The sequence below is a fragment of the Pinus tabuliformis genome, chromosome 6 (genome assembly GCF_031772625.1).
Source record: "Pinus tabuliformis cultivar Carrire ecotype Pingquan chromosome 6, CPIR1, whole genome shotgun sequence".
NCBI lineage: Eukaryota > Viridiplantae > Streptophyta > Pinopsida > Pinales > Pinaceae > Pinus > Pinus tabuliformis.
In genome coordinates this window covers 1,228,911,006-1,228,925,684 of record NC_142292.1, presented here as the reverse complement: position 1 = coordinate 1,228,925,684, position 14,679 = coordinate 1,228,911,006, and the positions used below count along the sequence as shown (strand labels likewise).

The 14,679-nt window shown below is 38.9% G+C and overlaps 1 pseudogene; it reads left to right on the top strand.

Moving 5' to 3' along the window:
• The window catches only part of LOC149263130 (cryptochrome-1-like), a 139,963-nt pseudogene that overhangs the window by 55,407 nt on the left and 69,877 nt on the right, over positions 1–14,679 (top strand).

Below are 14,679 nucleotides of genomic sequence, written 5' to 3'. Positions count from 1 at the left end.
CAAAGTAGATCATTGTGTGTATTTTAAATTAATTGGTGACTGTGTTATTTATCTGGTCTTGTATGTGGATGATATGTTACTGGTTGGAAATGACAAAGAAATTATCCAGGATTTGAAGGCCCATTTGTCCTCTAAATTCAACATGAAAGATCTTGGTGCTGCAAACTGTATTTTGGGAATGGAAATTAAAAGAGATCGGGCAAAGAGGAAGCTCTGGTTAAACTAGAGGAAGTATGTTGAGACAATACTGCAGAGGTTTGATATGGAGGATAGTAAACTGGTGAAGGTTCCTATTCTTGTAGGTGTAAAGTTATCTGTTGAACAGTGTCCCAAGACACAAGAAGAGGAAGAGGACATGTCTCGTGTTCCATATGCAAGTGCAGTTGGTAGCTTGATGTATGCAATGGTATGTACTAGATTAGACATTGCACATGTAGTGGGAGTATTGAGAAGGTTTATGTCAAACCAGGGAAGGATCATTGAACAACAGTGAAGCGGGTTTTCAGGTATTTGCGTGGCACTAGTGATTATGGTTTGTGCTACCAAGGAAGACCAGGATTGGACAGAGTTTTTGATATCCATGGATTTGTTAATGCAGACTTGGCTGGAGATCTGGATCAGAAAAGATCTACAAGTGGGTATGTGTTTAACCTATTTGGAGGTACAGTCATTGGATGAGTAAGAAACAATCTGTAGTGGCACTATCAACTACAGAGGCAGAATACATGGTAGCCACTCATGCAAGCAAGGAAGTAGTTTGGTTGCAGAGATTGTGTTCAGGTATGGGGTTAGTACAGGGAGCTATAATGATAGATTGTGACAACCAAAGCGCAATTTTCTTGGCAAAGAACCCTTCTTACCATTCAAAGACAAAGCACATTGATGTTCAGTATCACTTTGTGAGGGATATGATAGAAGATAAAAAGGTGTTGCTAGTAAAGGTGGACACTTTGAAGAACACTGCAGATGCATTGAAAAAATCTATGAGCTTTGAGAAGTTCTCTTGGTGTAGAGAAACAATGGGTGTTGCAGGGCTAGATAAATGACTAAGATCTCCTATGGTCCCCTCTGGAAAGAAAACAACAACTAGGAGAATGTTGGGTTGTGTTATATTATTTCCACAACTAGCCCACGTAGTTAACTAGGGGGTTAGAGGGGGGGGCAGAGCCCCCCCTTCGTTGCACCGATTGCGCAGTGGGGGGGTCACATGGGGTTTGAGGGGGGGGGTAGCCCCCCTCTATGGGGTTCGGGGCAGCACCCTGGGGAAAATTGTTTTAGACCCCATATTAGGTTGGGCGGACCTACCTATGGTTTTTGCACATGGTTTTGGACGCAATGGTTTTCGGTCCATGGTTTTGGACGCAATGGTTTTCCATCCATGGTATTGGATGCTTCAGCATGTATAAATATGTATTGTAACATTGAAAGGAACATAATGAAAAATTAAGCTGGTAGTCCCGGTTTTGGGATCTAGGGGAAAATCTCTGTGTATATGTGTTTTATGTGTTATGCTCTCGCATTTATTTATTTTCTATTCTTAGAATTCATGTGCAAGTAATTTCTATACGGGGTTAAAACCTACATAAATGAATTTCCCCATGAAATTTTTGTTGAATGGTGCACCATAAGTCCTCATTAGCAGGTGTAGAGAATATAAGGTTAAAATAGATACATTAAATAACCAAACTATTTTCCTAGATAACTGGTGGCTCAGCACCATGATTGGGTAACTAAGTTTCTTGTTAGATGAAAGAGAGAAAATAGCAATTTCTCCTCAACTTAGCCTTTTTTATTTCTTATTTATTTTAATTAATATCTATTATCTCTCTACCAACATAGCATAAATCAATCAATGTTGGTACTGTACTTCAAAACTTAATTTTGGTTTTGAAATTCCAATGTGCCAGTTAGTCATCCATCATAATGTGTTTGTATGTATTAGTAGGCAATCCGTCCTCCATCAGAATTTTTTTGTAGCTGTTGGTACGAAAATGTAGGTGCATATGGGTAGGTTTTGTAGGTTTAGCTGACCCACCTATCATTCTAAAACTCTCCAACTGCAACTCTCTTAAAGGGCTAGCTGGTGCCTGCATTTCTCACTCTTGAGTCATTGATATTTGCGTAAGTGAGATGTATGGGCTTGATTGAGACTGGGTCAAATGAGCAATTAAATTATCAAAATACATCTCAGGGAAAGGGGAGGTAGGAGGTGCCATCACTGACCTTCCCAAAGGAAATAGTTGTCGATATCACTGTCATTGGCATCCATCATCCATAGGGTTGCAAGAGTTAGATTTATGGCGGAAAGGCTTGGAGGTATGGTGTGAAGTGATCAATTTTTGGGCTTCTATATTTTAGTTTGGAATCTATATGCTAGCCTAAGTTCTATTAATTTCTTGTTTTTTGGTTTTTTTTTGGTTTCCTCTTGCTGCATAGTGCAACCAAAAATGAATTTTGGCTGGGAGTATCGAGGATCATCAAATCTCAGACCTTCCCCTCTAGCTCAGACCTCAAGTGCCCAGTTTTCTTGAATAATGGCATTTTAATTATCGGTGAGTTTCCTGTTTTCATAATCAACTGAAGTAATTTCTTGGAAAACCTTCAGGTCTTGGAACGCAAACAGAAGATGCATGAACCAAATTATAATATGAATTTATTGAGCAAATAATTTTCAAGAAATATCCATTAAGTTAAACTGAAAAAATGTTTCACAATGTTCAGTTACAAGTCCACAAACTCTTAGACTATTTTGTGTGTGATGTGATAACCATTTCAAGTTGACATTGTAGTGATATCATATGCTTAAAGTAATTTTATTTTTCATGCTTGCAAGTTATAGTTAAAATTGAAATTATTTATTTGCTATTTTATTCAAATTAGCCTTGCTAGCGGATATCAATTAGTCTCTTGTTGTTGAGAAATTTTTGGATGGTAGTTCTTTGAATCCACCATTGCCCTTCCTCTATTTATATTATAATTCCTCGCAGCTTCCTTGATAAGTATGATGATTTGGGAGTGAGGAATTTTCATTAAATGTATTTGTAAGGATTATTGAAGAGATAACAGCTGGTATCTGGCAATCTAGACAACATATTCAACTGACCTTGCTAACTTAGTCGTTCCATTTAGATTCAAAAAGTTTGAATGTATTTTTAAAAATATGCGTAGATACACTGACTATAATGCACACATAAATGAGATCAATGATCATGAAAATCATGACTTAGATTGGCTATGGACATACTCTGTATTGATGATGAGGGGGAAATTCTTGTGAAAACCATATGCATCGAACATAAGCTATATAATAAAATTTAGGCCAGGGTTCACAAAGATATCCGAACTCTGAATTGAATTCCTACTGTTTCAAGAATGTCCTAAAATCATGTTGTGTTTCCTTGAATTTTCAATAATTTTTAAAAATAAATGCTTCATATGAGTAATAAGCCCATGTAAAGTTGGAGTTGATATGCAATGAGAGATTTCTAGGGTTGAGAAATTTCGAGATCAATTGATATATATATATATATATAATTTTTGTTCATATTTTTCCTCTATCTTTTCAACCAATTTTACCTAACTGGATCCCCCATTTTTTATTTATTTATTATTATTATTATTATTTTAATCTTTTTTTTGGAACTTCTATTAGTTCTGGAACAAAGTATTTCCCTACCATAAGCTCCTTAAATAGGACAGGCATTGTAGATACTTTGTCTTCTTCATAATCATGTTCACTTTTATCCATTTTCTTTTTCTTTTCTCTTACCTTCTGTTGTTTGGAAGGTGGATCCTTTACACTCACATTAACATTCAAAATGGACTAGATATGAACAATACCTTTCCTAGGTATATGTAAACCAAGTCTGTGATATGAACAGGTAGGTGGACAAGCTCCAACTGCAAGGTACTCACAGTTAGTTTAGTTTCCATCACCTTGATTTCCTTTAGGGCACCAATCCAATGCCTAGAGAGATCCACCCACATTTAGCAAAAAGTCATTTTGAGACTTGAAGAGGTTAGAATTGGATATATTTTAATTAAAATCTCGGATTAATGCCTACATCACTATAGGTTAGTATTGGATATATTGCAATTAAAATCTTGGATAACAACTCTCTACATGGGTGATATATGCAAAGATTTATCACCTCCACCAAAGCATTTTATGATCCAGATTTAAACAGGAATGCAATAAAGTACAAAAATAAACACAAATACAGAGATACAACAGAAATAATACTTCATTTCATTAATGGAGAATACTGAAACATGCTTACAAACAAAAATGGAAATAAACTAGCTCGGGCAATGGTATCTTATCTCTGAGAAGAGATGTGGCGGCTACATGCCTCTAAATTGCCTTACAAAGAGGCTGAAGGGCCTTTTTGTTATTGAACAATAAGAGAAAACCCTAAACAACCAAAACCCTAACCTGAGGAGATGTAACACCAAGAGTTTATGGGCCCCGTTGGGGTGAGTTGGACAGCCAACTTCCTGGGGTTGCGACATGGTCATATTATCTCCATTTGAAGCGCGTGATAACTCGTTGGAAATATCTCTCTGAGGACTATGACGAAAAACAAGATTTTAGGCAAAGAATCGTTGGCTGATACATTTCCAAAAAAATGTCGTTTAGGGCCTCAAAACGGCTTTGGAAGTTTAGGACCCAAAAAACTACTAAAAATAGTAAATTGTGCTACAATTAAGGAAACTGAAAAACTGAAAGAAGCAATGATGGGGGTCCAAGTGGAATTGGCGAGTGGCCACCAATATCCACCTGGATCTTTCCTCCCCCCTTAGGAAGAAATGGTCCCCATTGCGTTGAGTTCCTCCATGAGATGAGGAAACTTCTGTTAAACTTGGTCCCTAGTGAGCCACTTGACCTGGTGAAGGAGTTGGCCTGTTGTGACAACTCGATATAGTTGGATCTTCTGCTCACAAGTGTGCTTGACTTGCGTGTCCATGATCTAATCAATGGCAGCTTGTTCCATGCAATCTGGATTTAACTCTGTTTGTTTGAGCTGTTCAACAATGTCGGATGTGTCTAGTAATGGTGGAAAGTATGGCTGAAGGCGGTCCACATTGAACACTGGGTGTAGGCCAAGGAATGGGGAAATGATGAGCTCAAATGCATTGTACCCCACAGCCTTGGTAGGTGTAAGGACCATATCGGAGTGGTTTGAGTTTGCGATAGGCTCCAGTAAGGCATTCCTTTTGCAATTGAAACCAAACTTTGTCACCCACCTGAAACTTGTGTGGCACACGATGTTGGTCATGTCGCTGCTTGTACCTGGCATTTGATTTCTCCAGAATGTCATGGACTTGTTGGTGGATATGTTGGATGTTCTCAATGAAGCTATTTGCATTATCTGTTTCGGATTGGACATGAGGTGACTCTGCCTGAGTAGCTGCAAATGGCATGGCCACGTCAATGGGACATAGTGGCTGGAATCCCAAACCCACCTAAAAAGGGCTGTGGCCAGTCGAGCTATGGAGAGCTCGGTTATAGTTGTGCTGAACATGGATGTTATCACCAAAATAATAGTTTACATTGTTCCTAATCATGTTCTTAGATTAGTGTCAAGTCATTTTATGTTTTAATGGGTAGGTGATAGATTAAGAGTCTCAAAAGTCTCATTTTCATAACCAAATAAAGTTTAAAAACCTTATTCCATGTCTCAGAAGTCTCACATTCTATTTAGAAACTCATATCTTAAACCATTTTGAATTTTTTTTGGAATTAGCCTCGAAACCACATTTTCGTAGCACAGACAGTGTAAAATGTTTGTTTTGCGCTACGAAAATGCTGCTCTTTTCATAGCACTTTTCCCTGCGCGCTACAAAAGTGTGGATTCATAGACAATCTTGTCAAAACATCAATTTGTTAAGATTCTATTAAATTTTCATTATTAGGTGTCAGCTAGGAGTCAGTTCTTAAGCATGTAGCCATCCAAAATTCATCATTTCGAATTTAGGGGTCATCATGATAGGTAATTTCAAATTCGAAAGGGCTGGCTAGTTTCTTATTGCAGTTTGCATGCAAACGCTCAAACAAATCATTTTTCAAATGGTAAGCTTATGGTAATTTCTTACCAAAGTTTCTCTCATTTATAATTCAAGCGAGGCTGACCACCATAAGCAAGTGAGGCTGATAAACATAATTTCAAGCGAGGTTGGTTTGTTACAGGAATTTAGAGGCAAAGATGATAGAAGAAAGGAAAAGTCATAGGTCTGGTCATTGTTTAAGAACAGAGCTTGAAAGCACCAAGGTCTTAGCCAGAGATAACTCAGTTGTGGAAGCCTTCAAGAAAACAGGATGTTGGAAGTTTTGTAAAAAATTGCAGGGAGGACATACTCAGGTGACAAAGGAGTTTGCACTACATTTCATTGGCTCAAACACAAAGGTTGGAATTCTAAACTTGCAAATTTCACCAGAGATCATAGCTTTGGTGATAGAGATTCCTAGGGGGCAAGATATATGGTTCAAAAACTTCAGATTTGACATGGAACCATGAAAAGTGTTTCTAAAGCCAAAGTTTGCAGAAATAGACTTAACCAAGGCAGCTCCAAGGAACTACATCAAAGACATCTATGCCAAATTTCTCTTCTACATTCAACGTTATTTTACCTATGAGGGCAGATATCATAAAGTTTATTCATATCATTTTAAACTCCTGTTGCATTTTACTGGTATGATTTCTTTAGATTTGCCTTACTTCATGTATCGAAGTATAGCTAAGATAGCTGATAAAGTGCAAATGAAATATCAAGGATATGAAACTTCCCTTTTCCATCATGGTCTAATTAAACTGATAGTTTTACATGAACTCAAAAGGGTCAACATATAATGGTCTTTAGTTTTGTTTTTATGTGGTTTTGGAGTAGAAAATCAAGATACATGCATTAGCCCTAAGGTTAAAGAAACTCCATCAGCAAAAACCAGTAAGCCTGGAATGTCCAGGTCAAAAAGATTTGTTAAGCTGAAACCTAGAAAGTAGGTGAAAGAGCATGTGAGAAAAACATCAGTGGTTATCCCTGAGACTCCTAAATCCACAAAAGAAAAGATAGATGGAGTTAAAGAAATGACACAAGAACAGTCAGCTAATAAACCAGTTCAAAGGAGATTGACTAGAAGTCAAATTGCAAAGGAGAAGGGTAAATCAATGATCTCGGGAGAAAGTCCAAGCTTGAAGGGTGATTTAAATGATATTTTAAAAGCCATTGATATTGCAGAATCCCCTTTGGTGCAGGTAGATGTCATAGAATTTGATGAAGGAAAGTCGAAGAAGATGAAATCCTCTAAGAAACTGGAATTTGAGGATGATGTTACAACATTTGTGTTCAAGCCCAGAAAGCCCTTAACTAGGAAATCTAAAAATATGCAAGAGTCCAATATTGAGTTAGGGAAAACAGAAGAAGCTTCTGCTGTTGAGGAAGAGTTGATAGACCTTTCATCACCAATACCTGAAGGTGACAAAAACAGAGCTTTTTCCACTCAAACAGAAAAAATAAGTTACGAAGAAATGGAAGAAAGGTTAAAAGCAACTAATAATGAAATTGCTAGACTAAGGATGAGTGCAAGAAGGCACACTGCTGAGAAGACATATTGCAAAAGGATAAAGGCTCTCTGGGAAGTTGAAAAAGTTTCCAAACCAGAAATAGCGAGCAATGAAACCCAGTACTTTACTTGGACTGTTCGTGTAATCAAAGAAGCCAGATTTGTAAGGAGGATGAATACTCAGTTGCGAGCTACTAATAGGAGATTGAAGAGATAGATTGAAGACCTAGAAATACAGTTAACAAAATCTGAAGAAAGGCTACAGCAGTAATGAAACAACATGATGAAAAAGGGTAGTAAAGGATATATCTTAAAATAGTTTTGGTATTAAAAAGAAGGTCATCTGTGAAGAAGAACATCTTATAAGGTTAATTTTTTTTTATTTTTGGTGATCATATCAGTCTTTATGAAATTTTGAAAATCCCCAAACTGCAGATTTTGGAAAACTATGTTGAAAAAAGAGCATACACAGCAATTTCGTAGTGCGCTACGAAACTGCCGAAGGTGACCTTTTAGTACTTTATATATGTATTTCGAAGGTAAGGTCTGATAAATTTCAAATTTTGATGTTGCGGGTAGACATATGCAGATCATGGATGAAGTTTCAAATGGCAGTGATGCAGAAAGAATGGTTCAAAGAAATATTTCTTAAGTGATATAAAAGTTGCGCTACGAAAATAGACTATTTTTGTGGCACACTCGTGTTTCATCCTCTTTTCCATTTGTTTCGAGGTTCCCTTTTTTGCACAGGTGGAAAAATGAAGTTTTAATGGATTACTAACACATGCCACATATACATCAGTGCCAGAAAAACTGCTTGAAGAAAAGCGTAAAATATTAAGGGCTTAAAAGGAGGAACTCTGTCTCCTGGTTTTTAGGATAGTTAGGTCATGAATTAGCAGAGTTTGCAACAATGATGCAGACATCATAAAACTCAAGGACATGGATTAGAAGCTTATTAAAGAATGTTTTTTATGTCATAGATAAGGTTGTTAAAGCATGTTTTAGGAGTTTCACTCCTATTTGTATTAGGACTCTTAAAGACAATAGATGTCAGTTTGTAATTAAGAAATTTGTTTTATGAATAGATAGGAGTCAATGTTAGGAATTCGAATCCTCGTAAGGATGGATCACAAAATACAAGGTTCTAAAAACTCTATATAAAGCATGAGAATCGAATTCATCAGGGTTTGTAATTTTATTAGCAAAAGAAAGCTGTGTTGTTGTAAGAAACTGTGGTTTTTCAAACTTAATACAGAGATCAGTTTCACTACTCAAGATTCACAAGGGGTTTATGTGTTTGATGTTTTTATGGCATTTTTCAATTACTTATTTTCAGTGGTATGAGCTTGTGACACTTAGAATTCATTGGAAAATTCTCTAACTTCCTTCACATAATTGTAAACTATGTTGATTCACTCTGTTACTGTTTTACTTATAAACCTAAACTCCAAGTGCCTTGACTTCCATGTTTTGCTGATCATGATGTTTTGTTGAAGACTATCTTGACTCCATAGCCTAATATATTTTTGCTAATATTTGATTCAACAAGTTATACATTTTTGTTCATTTTTATTCCTAAAGTTAGCCATCTAATCATTAATCAAAAATATTAAACCTATTAAGAGAGCCCTCTCAGGTTGAGGAGGCTAAGCCTCAACCAAAAGATTTCTTTGAAAGAGTTACTCAGAGTCTATTTGATTAGCAGCCTATCAGGGTCAGATTTTGTGATAACAATAGGGGAGGCTCTCATTCCATGTGCATGGATGCTTTGAGTTGTACATGTGCAGAATATATGCAATCATCCTGTTGACAACCTCTGTCTGGCCATCAGTTTGGGGATGGAAGGCTATGGAGTTAGTGAGTTTGGTGTCCAACATCGACTAGAGACTAGACCAAAATGTACTGAGGAACCTCCTGTCCCGATCTGAGATGATAGACTGTGGGATCCCAAAGTGTAACCACACTCATTCAAAGAAGAGTTTAGTAGTGGCTTCTGTTGTGATATTCTTCTTGCAGGTTGCCATAATGGCCATGTTTGAGAACCTATCGACGACCACAAAAATGCAGTCATTTCCACGCTTAGTAGAAGGAAGGCCTAACATGTAGTCCATGGAGATGGATTCCCAAGGTCGACTAGGGGTAGGCAACGGGGTATATAGGCCTTGCTTCTTGATGGTTGGTATGGAAATGGCATAGGTAGTGCAGGATCTGATGTACTTCCCAACATCATGCCGAAGATTCGGCCAATAGAAATACTTCTGCAGTACTGCCACCATTTTCTCGACCTTGAAATTCCCACCAGCCCGACTGTAGTGTGCTTCCCAAATCATCTTGGCACGCTCAATTGAAGAAACACAAAGGTGACCTAAGTGGCATAACAGGGCATCTTGGAGGTGAAAATCGCAACATGCTAACCCTCCAAGAGTGTCTGGTGTGTATGGCCAAATTCTGGGTTGCTTTCATAGAGAAGTGGCCAACTAGAAGTCTCGTGCCCACAAGAGTTGAGCACAGTGGCTAATGCCATGATCGGTGGTCGACTGAGGCAATCTGCAACATTATTGGTGCTGCCCTTCCTATACTTGATATTCAAATTGAACTGTTCCACGTATGTTGACCACTACTGATGGCGATCATTCTACAACTTCCCTTGGGTCTGTATAAACTGCAGGGGTCGGTGGTCTGTGTTGATGACCGTTTCCTTCCCCAAAATGTAATGATTCCATTGTCGGCATGTCTGCACAATGGAATACATCTCTTTGTCATAATTATGATACTTCCAAGCTGTGTCTGAAAGTGTCTCACTGTGATATGCCAATAGGTGCCTGTGTTGAGTAAGGACTGCCCCAATAGAATAGTCAGAGGCATCTGTCTCGATCTCAAATGGTTGTTACAAGTCCAGTAATGCGAGCATTAGTGCTGAGCAGAGGCAATGTTTCAACTCTGTGAATGCCTTCTGTTGAGGTTTAGACCAAAAGAATTTTACTTTCGCTCCTCCCTTGGTGACTTGACTCAAGGGCCAAGTGATATGAGAAAATCCCAACACGAACTTGCGGTAGAAGTTGGCGAGACCCAAAAAGCTACGAAGCTCTGTTAAAGTAGTTGGAGATGGCCAAATCCTGAATGACTTGGATCTTGGCTAGATCCACATGCACCCCCGGTTCATCAATAATGTATCCTAGATACTGAACCTGGGTCATGCCAAAAGTGCATTTCTCCAAATTGGCACATAACTTGTGTTACCGTACTCTTCCCAACTATGGCTGAAGATTAGGATGTCATCCAAGTATACCACTACAAATGAGTTGGTGAATGGCTGCAAGATGTCATCCATTAGCCTCATGAAGTTTGCAGGAGCATTCGTTAACCTAAAAGGCATAACCAACCATTTAAAAAGGCCCTCCTTCGCTTTGAAGGTAGTCTTCCACACATCGGAGGGTTTGATTGGTACCTGGTGATATCCTGATTTCAAATTGATCTTGCTGAAATATTTTCCCCCTTCAGTTGGTCCATAAGGTCATCAAATCGTGGGATAGGGTACCTATTCCAGATAGTGATCATGTTCAACACCTGATAGTCAATACAAAGTCTCCAAGTCTTGTCCTTCTTCTGTACCAACACAACCGAGCTCCCACAGGGTGATGAACTCGGTCAGATGTGACCTTTATGCAGCAGCTCCTAAATCTACCTCTTGATTTCATCGTTCTCCATAACAGAGCGCCGATAGATTGGTCCATTGGGCAGCGACGCACCTAGGGTTAGGTCGATGGAGTGCTTGACCTGACAGTGCAGAGGAACCCCTGCGAGGGAGGTGAGGATGTCCTCGTACTCCTCCACGACCTTGTCCATCTGTAGTTGTCATGCAAAGGGGCCTTATCTAGAGGTTGTGGCCACCATCTTCTTATTTCCTTAAGGGCGTATCATAAGGAAAACAAATTTCCCTATTTTCGAAATGAGCTTACTGCATTGTTTTGTAGTAACCAAAGAGATGGAAGTAGGCAGTGCTACCTTCGGTATCCTGTACAACTTATTTCCCAAAGTAACAACAACAACATAAGGCTTTGATTCATACACAGCATGTCACTTCCACAAGTATGGTTGGCCTAATAATACATCACAAACATCAAGGTGAGCAGTTCATCACATAATACCTCATCCATGAAGGGCTTGATGTTGTATGGAAGACGACACTACTGGCTCACGCGAAGATCTCGTCCTTGGTGAAGCCACCCGATGGTGTATGGTTGTGGATGTGATGTGGTCGGTAAGCCCAGTCGCTTCACGACATCTTCTGAAATGAGGTTCTTTTGGCTCTTGTTGTCGACAATGAATTGTAGCGGGGAGCCCTTTACCCACATCTGGGAGTGGAAGAGGTGCTCCTCCTCCTCTGGATCTTTGGGTTCCTCCTTTTGGATCTTTGTGGTGGAAATGGTGGAGTTGGGCTCCGCATCGATAATATGCTTCCCTTTGTCATTCCCCTTATCGGGTTCTAACTCAGAGTCGGAACATGCATCTGATTTCGACGCCTTTAGCTTGCCACCAATGACTACTTGTCCCAACACTCACTTGTGTTGTGAGTGGAGCTCTTATGGAACTCACACCACTTTGCTGTGTCCTTTTTCGGCTTCGCGGTGCTATTCTTTTCTTTGGGCTTTGGTGGGTTGTCCCGGGCCACCCCGCCTTGGCTTTTTCCTTTGTTCTATGGTTTGGGGGCACCTTTCCCCTGCTTCAGATTCGTAGATCCAAAGTCTCGCTTTCTTCTGTTTAAACTTTTTCTCGATCCTGATGGCATATCAGTATGTCGTGCCAAGCGAGGAGATGTTCAGGAATTATATTTCATCCTGGATGTACCTGTGTAGGCAGCCACAATATTTGATTACCAAATGTTGCTCTAAATCCTTGATACCCAGCTTTGTGCAAAGGGTATGAAAGATATTGGTAAACTCTAGAACGTCTTGGTCCCTTCCCTACCGCAGCATGGTCCACTTTATGTATTGATCCTCATAGCTTCCAATAGGGTAGTACTGCTTCTTGATGGCAGCCCGAAATGAATTCCAAGTGGGTGCGGCTGAAAACAGTGAGGTCGTTCTTTCATCTTTCTGCTCATAGTAGGTTTCCCACCGGTCCTTGACGTGGGGGGCGGCTTTGAGAAGAGCGAAAGTAATCTTTTCCCGGTCGGAATAATAATGAACATAGAAATACCCTTCTAGCATATTTAACCATTTCTCTACAACGTCTGCATCTATATGACCCTCAAATATGGGAATTTCAAAGTTAACTTGTACCTTAAAGGGTGTGGTGCTTCCAGAGTAGCTGTTGGAAGTAGATGTGTCACCCCTGGGTAGCCACTGAAGGATCTAGGCAAAGTTGTCCATCATCGCGTTCCTTTGTCGCTCGAGGGCCTCTTCAAGTAAGATTTTGATAGGCTCTCTTGCCCCCTCGTCTTTCTTTTCATCCACCATGGGAGGCTGTCGGGATTTGTGAGGTTGGTATTGCAAAGGTTCGACCAGTTCAAGCCCTAACTCCTTATATCCCAACCTCGTTGGGGAAATGCAAGGAAAACAGAGAAAGAGAAGAAAGCTCTGATACCGCTAATCCAGATTTAAACAGGAATGCAATAAATTATAGAAATAAACAGAAATACAGAGACACAATAGAAATAATACTTCATTTCATTAATGGAGAATACTGAAACATGCTTACAAACAGAAATGGAAATAAAATAGCTCGGGCAATGGTAGCTTATCTCTGAGAAGAGATGTGGCAGCTACATGCCTCTAAACTACCTTACAATGAGTCTCAAGGGCCTCTTTATTATTGAACAATAAGAGCAAACCCTAAAAAACCAAAACCCTAACCCGAGGAGATGTAACACCAAGCGTTTATGGGCCCCGTTGGGGTGAGCTGGACAACCAACTTCCCGGGGTCACGACTTGGTCATATTATATCCATTTGACGCGCATGATAACTCATTGGAAAGATCTCTCTGAGGACTACGGCAAAAATGACAATTTTAGATAAAAAATTGCTGGCAATAGATTTCCAAAAAAAACGTCGTTTAGGGCCTCAAAACGGCTTCGAAAGTTTAAGACCCGAAAAACTGCTAAAAATAGTAAATTGTGCTACAATTAAGGAAACTGAAAGACTAAAAGAAGCAATAGTGGGGGTCCAAGTGGAATTGGTGGGTGGCCACCAATATCCACCCGGATCATTTTAACATGAAGAGAGAAAGTAGTAATACTATATGAAATTCGTAAATTATAGACTTGATTTTCTCTTTATTCCATTTGCTATAGTTCTTCAAATCAGGAAGTTTTTTTGGAGTGGATAGAGCTATTGCATCCAACTCCTCATTTATTTTTCTATCAATCAAAATAATCTCCTTAGAATATAAGAAAAAGGTTCTCTTTTTAAAAGTTTATAAATGCCCTAAATTGGCAGTCTCATCCAACATCATAGAAGCCATCGGGTAATTAATCATCGATGCCACAAAAAGACTTAGTGATATATTTTTGAGATGCCCAGGATAATTCTTCCATGGATCTTCTTTCTTTGCTAGGCTAGAATATTTTATAAAAATTTCACAGTGCTTACTTAGTGTGGGAAAATCATCATTACTGGCCTTAGAGAAACCATCTAATTTACCACTCTCCTTCACAAGAGCAAGGGATGTTCCACTTTGATCTATAATTGACATGACATTGGAAATTATTTTTCCAAAATTACTACTAATGGAATAGATACAATATAAAAAATTACAAGCAAGATCATCTAGACAAAATATTCCTTTTAATATTGATTTTTTGCACTAGAGATATGCAATTAATTTCTTTGCCATTAATGCACTTAGTGTCACCTAGATCTTTGCCTCTCATTGCCACATATTGTATCTTAGGATACATTTCTTTTTCACTACAATAATTTTTCTTATCGATGCCTCACCACTCTCTTGTCCATGATATAATTTCCCATTTGACACAGGAAGTGACTCCATTATGGTTCTCATGTTCTCTCTTTCTTTATGACCTTCAACACAAAGCTTCCTACTACTGTTCAATCACTCTTGACGAGCCTTTTATTGTTGATTATCATGGTGCTACCACTTCCACACTTTTCTT